The sequence below is a fragment of the Varanus komodoensis genome, unplaced genomic scaffold (genome assembly GCF_004798865.1).
Source record: "Varanus komodoensis strain SLA01 unplaced genomic scaffold, ASM479886v1 scaffold32, whole genome shotgun sequence".
NCBI lineage: Eukaryota > Metazoa > Chordata > Lepidosauria > Squamata > Varanidae > Varanus > Varanus komodoensis.
The window spans coordinates 3086349-3095551 of NW_025335798.1; positions in this window are offsets into that span (position 1 = coordinate 3086349).

Genomic DNA, 9203 nt, shown 5'->3' on the forward strand with positions numbered 1-9203 from the left:
GCAAGGAGGGCCGCCCTTTCTCTCCCCCTCCTCTCCCCTCCCGCCGGCCAGGCAGGCACCGTCCTAACTCCACGTGCTCGGGGGAGAAGGTGCCAAAAGGGGGCACACTGCTGAAGCTGCCGCGGCGGCAGCAGCCGAATGCGCGCACAGGTTTGGGGATCAAATCCCATGGACGTCAGGCGTGGCGTGGCGTGGCGTGGCGTGAGATGGAGGCGGGGGACTTTCGAAGAAACAGGCGTAGGTTCGGGCGGCTAAAGCCCTTCCCCACCGCCATCGCCAGCCTAGGGAGGCCTGTTAATGCATGCACCCCTCCCGGAGAAATAGAAAATGCGGGACAAGGAAAAGGTGGCCCCAGTTCTTTCTCGGTAAACCTTGGCTGCCTCGCCTGCCCACCCCTTGACGCCTTGCTCACTTCACCCACCCGTGTGTACGAGTCTCTCGGGGTGCCCCTGGCTGGCTCGCGTGCCCGGCTCCCTGGGCTCCGACGGCGAGGGGAGGGAGTTAAGCTGGTTGAAGTTTAACCACCACCTCCGGGGGCCTATTGTTCGGCAGGAGGCCCGATATTTCCACAGCGGCTCGTAGGATCTGATTAACCGGCTGAGACAACAATGCCGCTTGGGCCGGGCTTCCCTTCACAGCTGCCAGCGGGCAAAGTCAACACAACGCCCGGGAGCGCAGCAGCCCCGGAGGAGCCAGGGGACTTCACCAGAGCCGAGGTTCAGCTCCGAGACCTGCTTCGGTGCCAGCCAAGTCTCGGCTCTGGAGCCACATGCAAAAGACAGGACGCATAAGAATGGCCTTGAGCATGTACAGAGTGACTTTCTGTGTCTTTCTGAGAAGCGTGCAGCCGCTCCTCAGGGGCGTGGTAGGATGAGGTGGAGCTGGGCGCGACGCCGGGGCGGGGGCGGGGGCGGGACGACAAACTGGAATCCCCAAAGAGATTGCAGAGGTTGAGTAGTTCCCCACCCTCACCAGCCTCTCTCTCTCTCAGAAAGGAGTTAAAAAGACTTCCCGTCGCTTTACCCTCCTCTGGATCCTGGTTTCCCACCCAGACACACTCAAAGCCCTTCTTTTTGAGGGCTGGTCCCGCTCTGTGCGCTACCTTCCCCATTTTCCCTTGCCAATTCCTTGGCCCCATCGCCTGTCTATCCAGCCACTCCCTTTACCCCATTTAGCAGGGATTGGAAACGGGTGCCCGTCCGATATTGCCGGCTGCACCTCCCAGCGTCTCTCACCGTTGGCTACGCTGGCAAGGACTGATGGGAGTTGCAGTCCAGCAGGATCTAAAGGGCCATCCTTCCTCGACTCTGCCATTTACAAAGGGTGTTGAAGGAGACCTCCCATTCTTACATTCGATGGGCTTTGGACAACTCGTGGCTCCCGCCAAGCCCCATTATCCTCCTACTTCCGGCGCCCCCATCAGTGGAGGCAGGGTCCTACCGCATCAGCAGGCTCTCTGCTGCGTGTTGGCGCCTGTGACAAGAACTGTGGGTTTAAAAGTGCACGAGGCAGCGTTGCCTAGTGGATAGGGTGTTGGACCTCTCCTTGAGAGATCCGGATTCTAGTCACCCATCCCTCAGTAATGAAGGTCATTGGGTAACTTTCAGCCTAACTTATCTCAAAGGGATGTTGTGAGGATAGGACGGAGAGAAGGGTCGTGTAAGCTCCCTTAGGTGCCTTGCAAGAGGAAAATATGGGGATAAAAATATAATATGTAAACAATAACTAGCCAGCTGCTCAGTTGGGGTGACTTTTTCAGGGGCCAAATGAGTTCTTCATGGTCTGTGCACCACACATATGATCTAGTATATCGTCTTAGAACGGTGCGAGTAGAGACCGTTTTGGAGATAAGCATCTATAATCTTCGCCGTATTTTGTCTCTCGACTATGTTGGGAGATTGGGGCTTGCGCAGTGAATCAGCGGCAAAAGTGCCTCGGCCATGGACACGCGCGCAAGCTCAGGTTCTTCGAGCCCGCTCTGACGTTCTCGGTACCGAGACACATTCGTTTCCTAGAACCTTAGACCTGATAGAAAGGACATCAAAGCTCATCTAATCTACCCCCCCCCCCCCGGCCGATTCGAGAAATCTGTTGCTACAGCACCCCCGATAGGTGGTTTCTGCTCGCCTCTAAGAAAAGGCGAAGTGCACACCGCCTTCCGAAGTTGGAAACGCCACGGCACCGAGGCCTGGCCAACAGGGTCAGTCCGAGCATGGGTAAGATTAAACGGGGCTGCACGGAGGACCACAACTGCCAATGTTCGCACAGGACTTTTGTTGCGGGTAGGAGTAAGCGTGCTGGGGTCCTTCATGTCTTTGGACGACAGCTCCCATGATTCCTCAGCATTGGCCGCGCTGGCTGGGGTTTCTGGGAGCCGTAGTCCAAAAGTCTGGAAGGCGTCAAGTTGCCTGCCCTGCCTGCGGAGAGGACCTAAAGGTCTACAGCACCGGGAGACGGAGCAAAAGAACAGCAAACCAAAAGGACGGGGGCCACAGGAAGGCAATGGGACAGCGGCGACACCACCTCAAATGGGGCAAAGGACACTGCGACGACAAGATGTGCTGAGCTGGAAAGCTTCAAAGGGAACGTCAGACCTGGCATGGCCCTCCTGGGCCATCTCCCCTGTCACCTTGAGTGGGCTTTGCTTGCTATATCTAGGGCCAAGATTATTTACTTGTGGGCAGCCCACTTTCTTTGAGCTCTAGGGTAGCTCATGTGAATAGCATGTGGTATTATTCACTTTCTGCCACTGCACTCCAGCAATGGGAAATCTTTCCTTCCCATGATTTATGGTGCAGGATGGTGTTCGCCTACAACTCCCTCATTTTTCACTATTGGGTATGTTGGTTAAGGCCAATGGGGGTTGCTGGAGGCCACATGTTCCTCACATCCTGGCTTCCAGGCTTCTCCACTGGAGAGAGGGCCTAATCTCTCCCTTGGCTGGGTGTGCTGTGCACACATTATGCTGGCAAAGCTGGGGGTGTAGAAAATAATTGCAGGTAGACTGGGCCCTCAGACTCCTGGGAACAGGCAATTTCTTCTTTTCTGGTTGCCATCCCCATCTTTAGACAAGTTTACTTCCACGTAGGGGTAGGCACCCTGATGATGCATAAATGTTACGCACAGCAAATCCCGTCAACTCCAGCCAACAGCGCCAATGCATAGGGATTATGGGTTCCAGAGTCCCAAAGTTCTTGAGTTGACTTGTCCTGGGAAATGCTGGAGAACATATAGCCAACCAAGCTAGGATGAAGCAGCCAAGTTTGCTTCCAAATAACCTCAGGACTTCTTGGAACTTAAGGCAGTCCTCCTCAGGATAGCCATATTTCCTTACTACAATTTAAGATCGGAGCTCATCACAGCCACGTCTTCGGATGAAGGGGCCGTTGTCTGGTTTTGCAGTGCGAGGGAAAGGGACGGTAGGAATGGAAGAGGCAGGGCGGGCACGCTCAGCAGCCCGGCGCACGCAGGGGATCCGAGAGCCTTCTGGTCTCCGCGGGCATTGCAGTCCAGGGGGCGCTATTTCCTTACTTTTAAACCAAGGCGCTCCTCCATGGAAGGATGCGGGGGGTACTCGTTGCTTTTGCGCTAACATTTGATGCCTCGCGAAGAAGCTGAGATGCAGCTGCGGGATGTCAGGTAGCGGGGCACGTGTGTTGCTTCTGGTACCATACAGACAGCCTCGCTATTCACTGCGCGCTAAGCTCGTGCGCGCACGTGACGTATCTCTGATTTCCCTACCCGTTTGCTTCTCTTGCCTCTAGTCTACCGAATCGCCTTTGCGCATATTTTCAAAAGCCGTTACGAACAGGTTAAACGGAGAGATAAACGGAGATGCTGCTGCTTCTTGGTACAACGATCTCGGGTAGGAGAGGAGGTTTAGTGGCAGATTCGCGCCATCTCCCTGTAAGGCTAGGAAAAATATCCTGCCTTAACCCCTGGAAGGCGTTGACAGCACATGGGGCATTTGTTCCAACTCGCTATAAGACAGCGCCCGATGTGGCCACTGGGAAACCAGGATGAGTAAACCATGTGCCTGCTCAGTTAATAGCCCTTATCTCTATTTAGACAATTTGTAAACCAGTGCTGGCAGAAACTTGTGTGTGCAAATAAATGTCAACATGCAGATATTGACATCTATTGGCATATTTCATATTACGATCATTAGGAGAGGGCCAGTAAGCACCAAGCCAGCCAGCCAGGAAGTGGCATCTTTGCAATCGTAAGGCACAGTGATGCTTTTAAAAGAAAAGAATCCTGAATTCTGTGTGCCTGGTGACCGCTGGCTCTTGTGTGCTGCTTTCTTGGAAGCCACACAGCACCTGGGCTGAACAGAATGCTTCCTACGGCTCCTGGCTGCAGTAGCATGAGGATGACTGGAGCTTTGATCTGAGGAAGAGGTGGAAGACTGAAGACTTTGAGCTGGTGGGAAATTGAGACATTCACCAAGGAAGAGCTGCGGGTTGGGGCAGAGAGGCATTCAGAGACCCCCCGGCTTATTCTTTCCAGGGTCTTCACACTCAAGTCCCAGCCCCAGCAAGCATTAGTGAATTGTTACGATAGACAAGCACAAGCTCTTATAGATCACTCACTCATGGAAGTACAGTGTTTGTGAAGGAGAGATCATGGCCTTCCCTAGAATGCTTCCCATAGATGGTTTGCATTTTAGCTCCCATCAGCCAGCATGGCCTATGGACAGACATCAGGTGGGCAAAGATGGCCTTGGTCCCTTTGCCACTTATGGCACAGCTGTATGCCTGTTTACTCAAAAACAGGCCCTTTTGTGTTCAGAGATGCTTATTCCCAGGTAAATATTCACAAACTTAGTTTCATTCTTAGGCTAAAAGAGTGTGGAGAAATGTCTGTAGACCTCCAGGTATTGCTGAACTACAGTTCCCCCTAATCCATCATCAGACATTCTGACTGGAGTTGATGGAATTTGGAGTCCAACAACCTCTGAAGGGGGGGGGGGGGAAAGTTGCTTCACTCATGGCCAAAAAGACAAGTGAGATCAATAAGAAAAAAAAGACATTTTGCTGTGCTGCTTTCTTCTAAATTCCTCCTTGTTCTCTCCCAACAGTCACTCCTTATCTTTAATAAATGTCTTCTTCAGTAAGTGGTCATGAAGCCTTGTGGAGCTATTGGCTGTGACACCGGGGCAAGCTGTTTGATTTGGGGATGCAGAATCTATGGAGAAAGTGACAATTTTAAAATAACAACCACAATAAAACCCTTCCCTTCTGTCTTTTGAAGGATTCTGTATAGACCAGCCTTCCCAGAAAGGCCCAAGTGGTTTAGAAGCAGGAGAGGGGGCCCAAGCTGGTTTCTAGGTTTGTAGCTCCTTTTTCAACAGATTCAGCAACAAAGATAGCTATGCTTGGTCCATGAAAGAACACACACATCTCCCACACATAACCCTGACTTGGGCAAATCCTGTATAAAGAACAACCAAAATGCTACAAAGTATACAAGATTTCAGTTCTAAACTCTCTACCAGCCAGCCTGATGGACATGAGAGCTTGCACACTTCTGTGGCATTTTGGCTGGCCCTAACGCAGAGATTATCCAGCTGGGAATTTCACAGTTGTTCAGCAGAAGTGTTTGAGCAGCCTGAATATAGCCAGGAAGTGTGGGATGCAGGATTTCATCCTAAATTTCAACCTAACCACCAGGGATCTTCCCTCTACAAGAGCAACAAGCATTGATTCTGAACCAGAGCTTCAAGATATAAACTTCTTCCATCCTCCACCTGAACCAATGCATTAATAATAATTAAGATAATCTTCAGATGGTGTTAAAGAACAAACGCTTTTACCAGAATTAAAGGGCTTCTGCAAATCTGCAAATTATGTATCTGTGCTGGCATGCTGGAAACTTGCATGGATACCATCACTTGGTTAAACCTTTTGAAAAATGCTTCTTTTCACCAGGTCATTCAACCCACTTCCTTTACTGCTCTTCTTTGCTGAATTGGGATTTATTTTCCAGTTTGGTTTGAGACAGTGAATTGCTTAAGGCTACATAGTTATCCTCACTTCTCCAGTCATAAAATGGGAATAACTGTGATCAGGCCTCATGGGCTTGATGAAAGTGAAAAAAACACACTATGCATTTATGAAGTTCTGAATTATAGATAAATGAGTGAGAGCAGTCAGTTCACTGCTAGGAGCTGCTTTTCCCATCCCCCACCCACTCCACTCTTTCTTCATCGTGCAACAAATAGGCCAGATATTCTTTCATCAATAGCAGAAGTAGGGAACATTTGGTCCTCGAGATGTTTTGAACTGCAACTCCCAGTAGCCCCTCCCTGCATGGCTAATGTTAAGGGGCTGTGGGAAATGTAGTGCAAAACAAGTGCCAAACATTCTTTCACCTCTGATCTATAGCAATTGCCACAGACTTCAGGTACTTGCAGACAGAGGGTCCCTAGAGTTACCCAAGTATAAACATCCTGCAGGTATTCCATCTTCATGGATATTTTCCCCCAGTGAGAAAGAACACCATATTGGAAAATAACATTGACTGGACCACCCCTTACACACTAAAATTCCATGAATGGGGCTGAGCAATTGCATGATTTTATTTATTTACTGCACTTTTAAATAATTTAATATCCAAAGTTCTCTGGGAGGTGTGCAATCCACCTCCCAGAGGTGAATATGAATATTAAAACAGAAATGCAAAACATCATGGAATAAAACTAAGAATAAAACTATTTTAGAACACCAAACTAAATCAAAACCAATAGCATAACGGAGATGGTTACAATGGGAAGGGCTTTTTCAGCTGTGGCCTCCTGACTATGGAATCAACTCCCCAGAGAGGTGCGTCTGGCACTGGAAAAATCATACCTCATTTTGCCATTGGATCACCTGAGATTAATTACTGTTTTATTAAGTTGGTTTATGATTATATTTGATTGTATTGTTTTTTGGTATTGTTTTTTGTTTTTCTTGTAAACCATTTGGCGAGTTTCCAGCTAAGCGAACAGTATATAAAAGTTTTTATAAATAAATTAATATAAAAGCAGTTCTCAAAATTTTTGGGAGACTCAAAAGATTTTCACCTGCTGCCAGAAAGACTATAATGTAGGCATCAGGTGAGGTTCTGCGCATCGAACATCCCATAGGTGGGGTGCAGCCACCCACCTCTTCTCATCTGGGGAAACCCTGTAGGAGCAGCTCAGATGATGATCTTAATGTTTAAACAGGTAAATATGGAAGGGACCATTCATTCGGGCAAACCTGGCTCCAAGGCTGTTAGGCCTTTAAGGGTTTAAAACTTAACACTTTGTTGATAACAGACCTGTCTAGAAGCAAACCTCTTCACTGTCACCAGACTCTGTCAAACAAATTATGCGTGCCAGCACAGATGTAAGTACCAACGCTTCACAGTGTCAGCAGCCAGAGCTGGACTGCCTTTGCACTCCTTCTCTGCTACCTAACTTGATGAGCAGGAACTCCTTAACAATAACACACCATGTCCTCCTTGTAATGGCTGGTGTTGGACCCTTCCCCATGTTACTTGCAACCCGATTTCCTATCAGGAAATATCTAGTGCATGGGTGAAAGTCGCTCAGCCTCTGAACAGGAACACCAGGCCACTCCAAACCAATCTTCGGCCCTTCCTTTTGCTGATGAGGGGCCTTTAATGGCAAACACAGATGCTCGCCTGGGGTGTGCCACTTGGGCAGAGCCACGCAGTGGTCGGGAGCATGTTCTGCAAATGGAGCACACGCCCATTCTGCATGCGGCCTGTGTAATGTTCACTGGGAATGACAGCCTTTAGGACACACTTGGGCAGAGGCCAGACAATAGTTTTAAAGAGAGTTGGAAGTAGTTTGAGAGAGGTTTTACTTCTTGTGTTGTATTAATATAGCCAAACAGGTTATGCAGGTTATTGATTTTTTACAAGAAAGCCTAACATACTTGTTGGGGCGAAGGCAGCAGGGGATATACTCACACAAAAGGGATCCTTTTTACAAACTGCCTCTAGCTTTTCTTTTTTTTGGCAGCAGTTGGCTTTTCTCCAGTCCCAGGTTGTCTCGAAGAACATGCGCTTTTGCCCCTTGCCGCACACCCTTCCTGTACATGCATGGTTGCTTTGCTGAAATGGGGTAATTTAGCAACGTTCAGGGCAGTTCAGCAACATAAGCAGTGTCTGTCCATTATTGCACTTTTAAGCACTGACGTAAAGGTGATGAGGCTTGATGAGGATGAAAAATCAAATTACCAAGGGGTCGTGATACCAGGGATACAATGGTGCAAACTCACTACGAAAGATAAAGGAAAGGGCTGCAGTAGTGAAAGGCAGAGCTGTGACAATAGCCATGAAGAAGCATAGAGCAAGACATTGGTCAAAGGCCTCTTTTTAAAAAATAGCAGCACAGGGACAACAGCAGGGCATAAAGTGGCAGCTCCCTGCACAATACTGACTGATTGACTGGCTCGCTCTAAAATACGTACTGCCTCTCAACCCAGTTCCCTGTGTGGTTAAGGACATACTGCATCACCACCACCACCACCACCACCAGCACACTTCATTCGTATGCTACCTTGCTTCCTCTCGCAAGGAACCAAAGGCACTTTACATGGCCCCTGTTCTCTCCATTTTATCTTCACACCAACAACCCTGTAAGGTAAATGAGGCTGAGAGTCACTGAGTGACCCAAAACTACCCGTGGCTGGCGAAGAACTAGAATCCCCCAAGTCCCAGTTCAACACTCTAACCACCATGCTATGCTGGCTCTCGTCAAATGGAGCATACAGAAGGCAATCCTGTAACCTCAGATTCAATATAAAACTGTATCAGTTCAGTGTCACACAACCAACATTAAAGCAGCCGAATAACTGTAAGATCGGCCCACAGTCAGCACAAAACCAGCCCAAAGGCAGCATAAAATCAAGATAAAAACACTCTTAGAAAAATAGCAAGGAGAAAGAAAATTGATACCAAGATGTTAAAAGGCTCAGAAACACAAGATTATGCAACAATATGATTATAATGATCCCAAGCTAAACCCACCTTGATAACAGAAATGCCCTAGGGCCTAACTGAAATGACTGAAGACATAGATTTAGAAGATCCAGGGTTCAGTTTCAGTTGCAGGGTGCAGATTGACACAAGACATCATCTTTACAAATCTTCAGAATTCACACCTTTTATGATATAGAAGGGTGATAGGAGAACTCTTTTTCTTCAGT